Source organism: Megascapheus bottae, chromosome 25, assembly GCF_031878675.1.
Source record: "Megascapheus bottae isolate mThoBot1 chromosome 25, mThoBot2.hap1, whole genome shotgun sequence".
In the NCBI taxonomy this organism is placed as follows: domain Eukaryota; kingdom Metazoa; phylum Chordata; class Mammalia; order Rodentia; family Geomyidae; genus Megascapheus; species Megascapheus bottae.
The window spans coordinates 2,594,511-2,608,269 of NC_143533.1; positions in this window are offsets into that span (position 1 = coordinate 2,594,511).

Sequence of the window (13,759 nt, forward strand, 5' to 3'; positions counted from 1 at the left end):
CTCTACCACTAGGCCAAACTCCTGGCCCCTTTGCTGTTTTTTGTTTGTTTTGTTTTTGGTCCTGGGGCTTGAAAGCTGAGCCCTGGCTCTGTCCCTGAGCCTCTCTGTGCTCAACACTAGTGTTCTACCACTTGAGCCACAGTGCCACTCCGTTTTTTTTCTGTTCATGTGCAAGTGAGGAATCAAACCCAGGGCTTCGGGGCCGGGAGTGTAGCTTAATGGTAGAGTGCTTGCCTAGCACACACAAAGCCCTGGGTTTGATTTCTCAGTACCACATACAGTGCCACAGAAGGGGCACTGTGGCAGAGCACTAGCCTTGAGCAAAAACTGTCCAAGAACAGAGCCCAGGCCCTGAGTTCAAGCCTCATGACTGGCAAACACACACACACACACACACACACACACACACACACACACACACACCAGGGCTTCATGCATGCTAGGCAAGCACTCTACCACTAAGCCATATTACCAGCCCTGGGGAGGAAATTTTTACCAGTAGGATAGAAAAATGTTTTTTTCAGGGACATTTTTGTTTTCCTCTGAAGCTGGATGTCCTTTGTGGCAGATAAAATGTTTTATGTCACCATAGGTTAAAGCCAGAGTTTTCTATAATGCCTCACAGAGGGCAGCAGTAGTATCTACTTAAAATGTAAAAACCTGACATTGTATTAAACCTATTTGCCCTTCCTTCTTTCCTTCCTTCCTTCCTTCCTTCCTTCCTTCCTTCCTTCCTTCCTTCCTTCCTTCCTTCCTTCCCTCTCCTCCTCCTCTCTCTCCATCCCTCCCTTTCTCCCCCACTTTTACTTCTTTATTTATTTTTGCCAGTCCTAGGGCTTGAGCTCAATGTCTGGGCACTGTCCTTGAGCTTTCTCAAGGCTAATGCTCTGTCACTTGAGCCACAGCACCACTTCCAGCTTTTTCTGTGTATGTGGTATCAAGGAATCGAACCCGGGGCTTCATGCATGTAGACAAGCACTCTACCACTAGGCCAAACTCCATTGCCCCTTTATGAATTGTGTTCACAATCTCCATTCACCATTGATGCTGTGTTCTCAACAATTGCTCAGAATTCCATTTGTGATGGGCTACAGCTTGGTTGTACAGGGCCAGCCTAGCATGTGTGAAGCCCTGCTTTGCATTCCCAACACCATAAAAACCCCATCCATTTTCGTTTTGAAAGTGAATTTAGGCCAGGGCCTCATTGGCCCTGTACTCCTAGCTACTCCAGAGGCGGAGATCAGAACATTGCAGTTCAAAGCCAGCCTGTACAGAAAAGTCTCCAATGAATCACAGAAAAAAAAAAAAAAGCTGGAAGTGGCTCTGTGGCTCAAGAGGTATTGTTGATAGCCTTGAGTTAAAGGAGCCTGGGACAGTGCCCAGGCCCAGTGTTCAAGCTCCAAGACCAGGAAAAAAAAAGTAAATTTAGGTTCTGGGCATGGTTGTACACACCTGTAGTCCCAGCACTTCAGGTGGTGGAGGTAAGAGGATCATAGACTGGCCTTAAGGCGATTCTGGGCAAGAGCACGAGTCTTCTACAGAAACAAAGGGAGCCAGGTGCCAGTGACTTACCCTTACAATCCTAGCTACTCAGAAGGCTGAGATCTGAGGACTATTTCAAGATTTCAAAACTTCCTACACAGCTACAACCCACACAGTTTAGTGCTGCCATAAAAAAAAAAAAAAAAACATTGCAAATAGACCAATGGAATGGAAAGTAATGACCTAAAAGTAAACCTCAAACAACTCAACCAAGGGTACTGAGACTGCTCCATGGAGAACGGAATTTCTTCAGTAAAATAGTGGTAGGAAAACTGAGGTTCCATGTGCAGAAGAATGATGCTGGATTCTCTTCCTAACACCATATATAAAACCTAACTCAAGATGGGTGTGGTGGTACATGCCTGTATCCTTGAAGAGACAGGTTGGTTCAAGGCTAACATGACTGCAGAGAAGAACCTTCTCCAAGAAAAGAAAGGAGGAAAAGAAAGATTCTGATGATCACAGGAAGGGAGGAAAGGAACAGGGAAGAAAAGAAGGAGAGAGACTATAATTGTAGCCACTCAAGGTTGAGATCCTAGGAGTGGGGTTTGAAAACAGCCTGGTCAGGAAAGTTAGACTCTTATCTCCAGTTAGCTAAGAGAAAGCCAGAAGTGGAGCTGTGGATCAAATGGTAGAACACTAGCCTTGAGCAAAAAAACCCAGGACAACATCCAGATGCTGAGTTCAAGCCTCCCAGACTAGTACACACACACACACACACACACACACACACACACACACACACACACACACACACACGCCAATCCAAAAAATGGGAGAAGAAAGACAAGCTACTGGTGTTTATAACTATATTTAGATATAAATCATACTCAACTTGAAATATGCCTTTAGATTCAACTTGCTTCCTTGTCTCTGTCGTTTGAGCCACACCTGCCTTGCCCTTTCGCTGATAATTTTGGAAATGAAGTCTCATGGGTTTTTGCTGGCCTCAAACCTGGATCCTCTGGCTCTCAGCCTCCTGAGTAGCTAGAATTACAGGTGTGTGCCATTGGTGCCTAACTTCATGTGACATTTTTGCATTGATTTGTAAGAGTTTTTTTTTTTATCTAGCAAGAATAATAACATTGTGTCTTTATGTCTCTTGCTCTCCCCAGTTTTTCCTTCTAGTTTAGCAAGGTTAGTTGTGTCCTTTTTTCAGCCTCTGCCTTCATCCAGTGTGGCCTGATGCAACCTTTTGCTTTACAAGAAGTGACTGGTATTTCTGTGAAGCCTCTCCCTCTCACGATTATGAAGATGTTCACCCTTGTCTTATTTTTGTGCTTTTTATGGCCTCCCTTTTACATTTTAACCTTTGATTCATTGAAAGTTTATTTGGATTCACTTCACCCAGGTCAAGAAAATAAATAACAACAGATGCTGGTGAGGATGGAGGCTTAGTCACTGCTGATAGAAATGTAAATTATTTGCAGCTTGTAAAGCAATCAGTAGATCTTCAGAACTCAAAAAAAATGGATATTCCATACAATTCTGCTGTCCCACTCTTGGGCATATACCCTAAAGAACCAAAGTCAGCTTACCAAAGATGCACCTCTACTGCCACATTCATCATAAAACTTGTCACAATAGCCAAGCCTAGGTGCCTGCCATGAATGAATGGATTATTGAAAATGTGATGCATCTATACACAATAAACTTTTACTCAGTTATTAAAGAGGAATGAAATAGCCAGGAGTTTGGCCTATCGGTAGAGTGCTTGCCTAGCATGCACGGAGATCCGGGTTCGATTCCTCGGTACCATATACATAGAAAAAAGCCGGAAGTGATGCTGAGGCTCAAGTGGTAGAGCTCTAGCCTTGAGAAAGTTCAAGGACAGTGCTCAGGCCCTGAGCTCAAGCCCAGGACTGGCAAAAGAAAGGTAGAAGGGAGGGGCTGGGAATGTGGCTTGGTAGTAGAGTGCTTGCTCACCGTGCACAAAGACCTGGGTTCGATTCCTCAGCACCACATACAAAGAAAAAGCTGGAAGTGGCACTGTGGCTCAAGTGATAGAGTGTTAGCCTTGAGCAAAAAAAAAGAAATCTCAGGAACAGTGCTCAGGTCCTGAGTTCAAGCCCCAGGACTGGCACCAAAAAAAAAAAAAAAAGGCCAGGGCGGTGGTTGCCACCTGTAATCCTAGCTACTCAGGAGGCTGAGATCTGAGGATCGAGGTTCAAAGCCAGCCCAGGTACTAAAGTTCAAGAGACTCATCTCCAGTTAACCACTAGAAAACCGGAAGTGGCTCCGTGGCTCAGGGGTAGGGTGGTAGCCTAGGACAGCACCCAGGCCCAGAGTTCAAGCCCCATAGAAAAGAAGGAGAAGGAGAAGGAGGAGGAGGAGGAGGAGGAGGAGGAGGAGGAGGAGGAGGAGGAGGAGGAGGAGAAGAAGAAGAAGAAGAAGAAGAAGAAGAAGAAGAAGAAGAAGAAGAAGAAGAGGAACCAGGCCCAGAGTTCAAGCCCAATAGAAAAGGAGGGGGAAGAGGAGGAGATAGATAAGAAGGGGAAAAGGTGAACAGGGGTGGTGGTGAGGGAGGATAGGAAAATAGCAGAGACATTGAATAGGACCAAAGTACATTATAGACAGGATGGAAGTGTCATGAGGAAATCTCTGTGGGTATCTAAGGTACACCAATAAAAAAGAGTTATAATCAGTGTCCAGTGGTGGCTCATGCCTGTCATCTTAGCTACTGGGATCTGAGGGTCACAGTTTGAAACCAGCCTGGACATGAAAATCCATGAGATTCTTATCTCCAATTAAGTACCCAAAAAGCTGGAAATGGAGTTGTAGCTCAAGTGGTAGAACCCTAGCCTTGAGTTCAAGCCCCAGGACTGGCACATACACGTAAGAAATAGTTCTATAGGAAAGAAATGAATGGTTTGGGTTTTGGTGCCTGTATTGGCACTTGTACCCAGGGCCTGGATGCTGTCTTTACCATTTTTTATTCAAGGATGGCTGGTGCTTTACCACTTGAGCCACAGCTCAATCCTGGCCTTTTGCTGGTTAATTGAAAATAAGGGTCTTAGAAGCTTTTTGTCCCCTAGCTGGCTTCAAATGGTGATCCTCAGATCTTATCCTCCTGAGGAGCTAGGGGCATAGAAATGAACCACTAGAGCTCAGCCAGAAACTTTTCTTTTTTGCCAGTCCTGGGACTTGAACTCAGGACCTGGTCTCTGTTCTTGGATACTTTTTGCTCAAGGCAAGTGCTCTGCTGCTTGAGCCACAGCACCACTTCTGGCTTTTTCTTTGTATGTGGCACCAAAGAATTGAACCCAGGGCTTCATGCATGCCAGGCAAACACTCTGCCCCTAGGCTATGCTCCTGGCCTAGAGAAGCTAATTTTGAGGAAAAGAATGCAATGAAGATATAACTTTGTTCTATTTTAATTTGGCCATCCAGTTTTCTTAACCTATGTAGTACCTTTTTTACTTTCAGATGGAACTTAAAGTTTTTTTTATTGTTAATTAGAAAAGTGATGTAAAAAGGGTATGTAGATACTTTTAATGACTGTAACCCCCCCCAATATTCCCATGCCCATAACAAACTTCCTTACTAGCTATCAATGTAATACTGTGTGAGTGTGTGTTTGTGTATGCATGTGTTACCAGTGCCAAACAGCTCCCAGCCTCCTGAGTAGCTAGGATTACACTGTGAGCTTCTTATGATAGTATTTTCTTTTTTTCTTCTTTTGTTTTTGTTTTTGTGGTTTTTTTTTTTTTTTTGCCAGTCCCGGGCTTGAACTCAGGGTCTGAGCGCTGTCCTTGGGCTTTCTCAAGGCTAGTGCTCTATCACTTGAACCACAGCACTACTTCCAGCTCTTTCTATATATGTGGTACCGAGGAATCGAACCCAGGTTTTTGTGCCTGCTAGGCAAGTACTCTACCACTAGGCCAAACTCCCAGCCCCAGTGTTTTGATTCTTGTAAAATTATTTAAGGCAATTCTTCCCCCTGACTTGAATGGAGAATTCCTAGAAATTTAATCCATGCTTTATCTTTAGTGAAACTATTTTACCGGATAGCAATCTTTATAACAAAGATAAAGCTTTTGTTATTCAGGTTGATAGAGTTATATTTCCCCTATGCACAAGGATAGATGTATTTAGGATTGAGAAATATAGTAGAATTGAGAAATGCAGTACATTTTTATCTCTATATGAGTGTAAAACTGTGATTATGGGAATAACATGGTTTGCAAGATGACGTGTCAAGGAGTTAAAAAAAATTAAGATAGCTAGGCACTGGTGGCTCACACCTGTAATTCTAGCTACTCAATAGGCTGAGATCTGAGGATCATGGTTCAAAGCCAGCATGGCTAGGAAAGTCCCTGAGACTCTTACCTCTAATTAACCATGTGAAAACCAGAATTAGTACTGTGGTTCAAAATGGTGGCACTGTAGAATGCTCTCCTGGAGGAAAAAACAAAGAAGGGTTCAGGGACAATGCCAGGGCCCTGCGTTCAAGTCCCATGACTGACCAAAAAGAAATTGTAAGCTGATATTTCACCACGTTTGAAAAATGAAAAGAAAGAAGGCTTTGGCTTTTGCTACACTAGTTCTTGACATATGGATAAGCCTTACTTCTCTGGACTTCAATTTCTTTGTGTGGAAGACCAAGATAATAATTATAAATCAGCCAGGCACCATGGACTCACAGTTGTAACCCTAGCTAGTCAGGAGGCTGAGATCTGAAGATCACAGTACCAAGGCAGCTGGGGCAGGAAAGTCCCAAAGATTCTTATCTTCAATAACCACCACAAAGCTGGAAGTGGAGATGTGGCTCAACTGGTAGAATACCAAGCTTGTGCAAAAAAGCTCAGGGACAGTATGCAGGGCCTGAGTTCAAGCCCCAGGACTGGTGCACACATACACACACACACACACACACACACACACACACACACACACACACACACTTTGCAAGCCAGCTCTTTATTAACATTGATTTCTTTTTACATCAACTGTCAGGTTTAAGAAGTATTCAAGAATGGAATCTCGCTATGCAATCACTGGTGCATATATTTAAGAACAAAATTAAAATGAAGCTGAGACTTTGTATGTCATAGAGACATATCGATCTATATAATAAATCAATCTGTCTATAAAATATATATCCATCATAGAATTAAATGCCTAAGTAGTTATATCTCCAAGTTCATGTCAATGACCTTGAGTACCCAACTATTAAGTCATCGCTCTTGTACTGTTTGGATCTAATTTCCACATATCAAGGAGACCATGAGCCTTTTGTTCCTTTGGTCTTGGCTTATCTCACTCAGCATGATTTGCTCTAGTTTCATCCACTCCCCAGTGAATGACATTATTTTACCTTGTCTGGTGGCTATGTAGAATTCCATTGTATATCTGTAGCACACTTTTTGTATCCATTCATTGGTAGTGGGGCATCTGGGTTATTTCCATTGCTTGGCCATTGTGACTAGTGCAGTGATGAACACGGGCAAGCCAGATCTTAAGGATACAGGCTGCTTGGCTGAACCCTTGACCCTCTGTCTTTGATTGTCACATTCACCTTTTTTTTTTGCCAGTCCTCAGGCTTGAACTCAGGGCCTGGGCACTGTCTTTGGACTTTTTCAGGGCTAGTACTCTTCCAATTTAGCCATAGCACCTCTTCTGGTTTTTTTCTGTGTATGTGGTACCAAGGAATCAAACACAGGGCTTCATGCATGCTAGGCAAGCTCTCTACCACTGGGCCACACTCCCAGCTGCTTTTTTTTGGGTGGGGGGGGAGGGGAAAGGGAGGTGCCAGTCCTGGGGCTTGAACTCAGGGCCTAGGTGCTGTCCCTGAGAATTTTTTTTTTTTTGCCAGTCCTGGGCTTGAGCTCTGGGCCTGAGCACTGTCCTTGGACTTTCTCAAGGCTAGAGCTCTACCACTTGAGCCTCAGCACCATTTCCAGCTTTTTTCTATGTATGTGGTACCGAGGAATTGAACCCGGGTCTTCGTGCATGCTAGGCAAGCACTCTACCACTAGGCCAAACTCCTAGCCCTAACCCTGAGAATTTTTGCTCAAAGTTAGTCCTCTGCCACTTGAACCACAGTTCCACATTCAGCTTTTTAGTGGTTCCTTGGAGATAAAGAGTCCCACAGGCTTTCCTTGCACTGAACTAGCTTGAAACCTCAATCTTCAATCTCAGCCTCCTGCGTAGCTATGATTACAGGCATGAGGCAATACAGCCACACAAGGGCAGTGTCTTTGCTTGTGGCTTTTGCCCTGACCTTCTGCCTTTTCCTTTTTAAACAGTTATTTATGGTTACTGTGTTGAGAGTAAAGGTCGCTGGAGGTTATCTGTTACTCATCTGGGTTCTGGATAAAGATGTGTCATGAGGTTCTGCCCTCCCCCAATAAGCCAAGACAGGCCATCTAGAAATGCCAAATTGCTGGTGTGCTTATTCCAGTGTTCTCTTGAAATCTCAGAATCTGAAAAGCAAATGGTAACAGTGGAGAATGACTGGGAAAATGAAACAAGGGTTCCCTTCCCTGAGCCAGACCTGGCTTAAGAAAAATAAGCATATCCCGTTTGGCTCATGCCTGTATCCTAGCTAATCAGGAGGCCGAGAACCTAAGAATCATGGTTTGAAGCCAGTGTGACAGGAATGTCTGCAAGACTCTTTTTTCCAGTGAATCACCAAAAAGCTGAAAGTGTACTACACAAGTGGTAGAGTGCCCGCCTGGAGCAAACAAACAAACAAAAACCCAACATTCAGGCCCTGAGTTTAATCCCCACAAACAAATATGAGCAATAAAAACCACTTCAGCTCCCAGACACCCCCATGTAACTTCCAGAATTTCCCATGACTGAAATGCTCTCAGTGTGAAGTCAGGCATTATGGCTTGGGAATAAAATTCCTGTCGGGCTTTGGCAGGGATTATGTGTGTCCACTGGGGGGGTAGGGTAATGTGGTTAGGGAAGCCGGTTTTGGTGAGGAGGGCTATGACTTTGTAAGAAGCAATGTAAATAATGCTTTGGTTGGGCCCTGGAATTTAGCCAAAAGTCCCCCCGAGTTTGGATCTCTACTCTTGGATCTAAGCAATGTCTTCTTGTCACCTTAAAGCAAACAGCCCGGAACTCAGGAGACGACCTTGCTTCTGTTCTGTTCCAGGGATAAAGTGATCACAATTCCACACAACTCTTTCCAGGTCAAAGACTGTGCTCAATGGTCAGCCCGCTCACAAGTAACCTCCCCATGTAACCTGAAGCCAATCCCTGTACCCCTAAACATGGCTGAGACTGTGCTGAAGTCTCATCTTCATGTGACTGCCATGGAATTATTCTCCTTTCTCCACCCTTCGCCATGTCTCTTGATTTGGCATTGAACCTAACTTGGGACTCGGGGACTTTTTAAAAACCTGGTTTCAAACTCTACCCAGTTCACAGGACCTGGGAGTGGAAGAAGGATGAGTTTCCTAAGGGAAATCAAGATACATTTCCAAAGGAAGGAGGGATTAGAAATTGGGCTAATAGCCAGGGCACGAGGGTTCATGGCTGTAATCCTAGATACCCAGGAGGCTGAGATCTGAGGATGGCAGTTCAAAGCCAGCCTAAGCAGACAAATCTGAGAGACTCTCATCTCCAAATAACCAGCAAGAAGCTGGAAGTAGAAGTGTGGTTCAAGTAGTAGTGCACCAGCCTTGAGTGTAAAAGTTAAGTAAGAGTGTTAGTTCAAGCCCCACTATTGGCCACGTAATGTAATACAATATAACATCATCTGTACTATAATAATAACCAAGAAGAAATTATTGTGCTACTGTCTGTAGCCATATAGTCATAAATAATCAAGTGGCAGAAACAACTCTAATTTATAGATCAGTAACAGTAGCAGTTGATGTATGTCATCTGGGAGGAAAGAAGTCTTTTTGCCGCACACTTCTGACCATACACCTATCTCTGACTCTCCAAGTGTCTCGCTTTGCAAACTGGGTTGGTTCTTGGGAAGTTGCTGGGCAGATCAGTAAAATAATGAGATACACGGGCCCCATCACAAGGCAGAAATGCTTTCCGAGCTCCTGTTAAGATTATCCCCCCTCAGAAATCAAGATAAGTGGGAGGAGGGGGGAGGGAAATGGGGGCCATGTCGTGAGAAAGGGTATCAATGTTTGTGAACTTATGTACCTTTATCTGGTGAATATAATGTAACCCTTCTATTAATCACAATAAAAATTATTTAATAATAAAAAAGATTATCCCCCTCAAATGCAACTCATAGCCTGAATGCTAGGTGGGACTGCTGCATCTTATTTTTGTGTGTTGGTCCCGGGGCTTGAACTCAAGGCCTGGATACTGGCCCTGTGCTTTTGTGCTCAAGGCTAGTGCTCAAGGCTATCGTTCCACTTCTGGCTTTTTGGTAGTTAATCAGAGGTAAGAGTTTCATGGAGGGGGCAGGAGCATGGCTTTGTGGTAGAATACTTGCCTAGCATGCATGAAGACCTGGGTTTGATTCCTCAGTACCACATATATAGAAAAAACCAGAAGTGGTGCTGTGGCTCAAATGGTAGAGCCTAACCTTGAGAAAGCCCAAAGACAATGCCCAGGCCCTGAGTTTAAGCCCCAGGAATAGGAAATAATAATAATTAAAAAAAAAAAGAGTCTCATGGACTTTCCTGCCTGGGTTAGCTTTGAATCCTTAGATCTTCCTATCTGAACCTCCTGACTAGCAAGAATTATAGGTGTAAGTCACTAGCACTGGGTCGCTCAACATCTCCTTAGGGCGACTGTATTCTAGAAAGGTAAGAAGAAAACTCCTCAAAGGGTACAATTCCCTGGGGTTCTCAAGTGCTGGCCCCAGTCCTAGGACATCAGTCTCATTATTATTATTGTTGTTGTTGTTGTTGTTGTTTTGTGGTGCCCATCCTGGGGTTTGAACTAAGAGTCTGTCCCTTTCTCTTTTTTTTCCATTCAAAATTAAACCTCTACCACTTGAACCACAGCTCTACTTTTAACTTTTGGGTAGTTAATTGGAGAGATGAATCTCAGGGACTTTCCTTCCCAGGTTGACTTTGAACTTGGATCCTTAGATTTCAGCCTGGGAGTAGTTGTGATTATAGTTGCCTGATAACAGAAATGATTAGAGTTTAATGTATTTTGTGGTTTCTTTTTTTCTGGTCATGGGGCTTGAACTTGCACCCTGGGCGCTGTCCCTGAGCTCTTTTGCTCAAGGCAATCACTCTACCCCTTGAGCCACAGTGCCACTTCCAGTTTTCTGGTGGCTAACTGGAAATAAGAATCTCACGGAGTTTCCTGAATGGGCTACCTTTGAACTGTGATCCTCATATTTCAGCCTCCTGAGTAGTTAAGATTCCAGGTGTGAGCTACTGACACCTGGCTTATATGTTTTCTGTGTGTGTGAGATGATGCTAGGTCTGAGAGTTAGATAAGCCTTCTACCCCTGAGCTATACCCCAGCCTTTCAGGAGACAAAACTTGGGGTACTTGTAGGTAAACACAGAGATATAGCATCATACAATTCACAGTGCCCCCCCCCCAACCAGCATCAGAAAGAGTTATCTGGTCTTAAAGGGCACTAATCCTAGGGCTGAGCCAGCTCACACGTTATTTTACATGTCCAAGGGTTTAAACACACAAGCATATGTGTGCACAGGTGAACACACACACACACACACACACACACACACACACACAGCATGAGATCACACCCTCACCTATACCCTCCTAGCTACCCTTCCTGGTCTTTGTTAATTTGCAATGAATCACAAGTTTATAGCAGAAAAACACATTCCAAAATAACCTCTTACTCAATACCCTTTAAAGCAAAGGGCCATGCAATAAATTTGCTTTGGATTCAGTTCTGTGCCTGGGACTCTGCATAGCAGGGAAATGTGAGCTAGAGGGAGGAAGAGAAGGGACTCAATACAGCTGCTACCCAAAGAAGGACTCAAATATGCTCTGCCCCAGGGAACCCCAGGGAATCATTCCTTCTGACACTCAGATATGGATGAACCAATCAAATCCCTCACACTCACTGGAGACTGGGAGAGGGAGGGGAGAGAAGGAAGGAGAAGGCATATGGTTTGAAAAAAAATATATGTTTAATAAGGTAAGGGCCAGGTGCCAATGACTCATTCCTGTCATCCTAGCTACTCATGAGGCTGAGAGCTAGGGATCTCAGTGGAGCAAGAAAGTCTATGAGACTCCAATCTCCAGTTAAGCAACCCCAAAAAGTCAGAAGTGGAGCTGTGGCTCAAGTAGTAGAGTGCTAGTCTTGAATACAAAAGCTCAGGAACAGCGCACAGGTTCTGAGTTCAAGCCTAGCATAAATATAAATAGATAAAAGATATGTGCTTATGTGTGTGTGGGGGGGGGGACATGTATGTGCTGGTTTGGGGCTTGAACTCAGGGCACTGGGCAGTATCCCTGAGCTTTTCCACTCAAGATTAGTGCTCTACCACTTGAGCCACAGCTCTACTTCTGGCTTTTTGGTGGTTAACTGGAGATAAGAGTCTAACGGACTTTCCTTAATAGAAAAAATAAATATACGTATTTTAATTCATGATATAAAGGCCAAGAAATTTCATTTGAAGAACTCAAGAAATAGCTTCAGAAAGATTTTTATCCCCCCAATGGATAGGGAAGATAAGTGCTTGAAGTATTCTTTGAATCTAAAATTTATGGGATCTATTAAGGGTGGGAACATTTTTTTTTCTGCCAAGGGCTACTTGCATATTTATTACATCATTATAGGCTATACAAAAACTACCAATACAGGTAGCCAGCCAAGAGAAGCCGACAGGATTCAGAAGAAAGCCATGTGCCTGTGCTGTCAGACAGTGATTTCTGGAAGTTCCCTGCCCCTGGCTGCTCATCTAGGAAGAAGAAACTGGTTAGTGCAAAAAATAAAAATAAAAATCAGGAAGTGAGTTGGGTACCAGTCGCTAATGCTTGTAATCCTAGCTACTCAGCAGGCTGAGCTCTTAGGATCTTAGTTCAAAGCCAGCCTGGGGAGGAAAGTCTGTAAGACTCCTATCTCCAAGTAACTACCAAAAACTGTGATGGGAGATGTGGCTCAAGTGGTAGAGCACTAACCTTGAGCACAAAAGCCAAAGGAAGGTGCAAGACCCTGAGTTCAAGCCCTGGGACTGGTGTGCATGCGTGAACCTCACATCTCAGCCTTCTGAGTAGCTAAGATTCTAGACATGAGCCACCGCTCCCGGCTTTGTGATTTAAAAAAAAAAACACATAAGTATTAGAGCTGGCAACTTTGACATTAACTTTGGAATTACCTTGCTTGGTACCTTAACTTTATCAATAGAGTCCCTTTTGGTGATATCTGGATGACTATCTCAAGAATAGAAACCATCTGTTTCTAAAAACAGAGCGGTTTTATTTTTAACTTTTTATTGAAGTGTAACATAGGCACAGAAAGGCACTGGAGTTGGAAAAGCTCATGAATCAGCAAACACACCCATACAGCAATCAGATCCATGTCAAGGCCAGGTGCTGGCAGCTCACCCCTATAATCTTAGTTACTCAGGAGGCTGAAATCTGAGGATCGTGGTTCAAAGCCAGTCCAGGCAGGAAAAATCCATGATGCTCTTATCTCCAATTAACCAGGAAACCTGAAGTGGTACTGTGGCTCAAAGTGCTAGAGCTCTAGACTTGAACAAAAAATGCTCAGGGAGCCAGACACTGGTGGCTCATGCCTATAATCCTAGCTACTCAGAAAGCTGAGATCTGAGGATCACGGTTCAAAGCCAGCCCCGATCGTGAAGTCTGTGAGACACTGCTCTACAATTAACCATCAAAAACTAGGAGTGGAGAGGTGACTTAAATGGTAGCACTCAGGCCCTGAATTCTCTCTCTCTCTCTCTCTCTCTCTCTCTCTCTCTCTCTCTCTCTCTCTCTCTCTCTCTCTCTCTCTCTCTCTCTCTCTCTCTCTATCCCTCCCCCTCTCTTTCCCCCTCTTCCTCTCTCTCTTTCATACACACACACACACACACACACACACACACACACACACACACACACATAACAAAAACAGCAATTTTGTAACCAAAATAAATACATAAATGAAATGGTATTATGATGTATTATTTGTAGTTTATTATTTATGCTTCAATAAAGCTGTTATACACGATTGTATGTTCGTAAGTTATTGGTGGCTTCTGTATCACGTCATCCTGTCTACTCAGAAGACTGAGACCTGAGGAATCAGGCTCAAAACCAGCTAGGACAGAAAAGTCTGTAAGTTTTTGAGA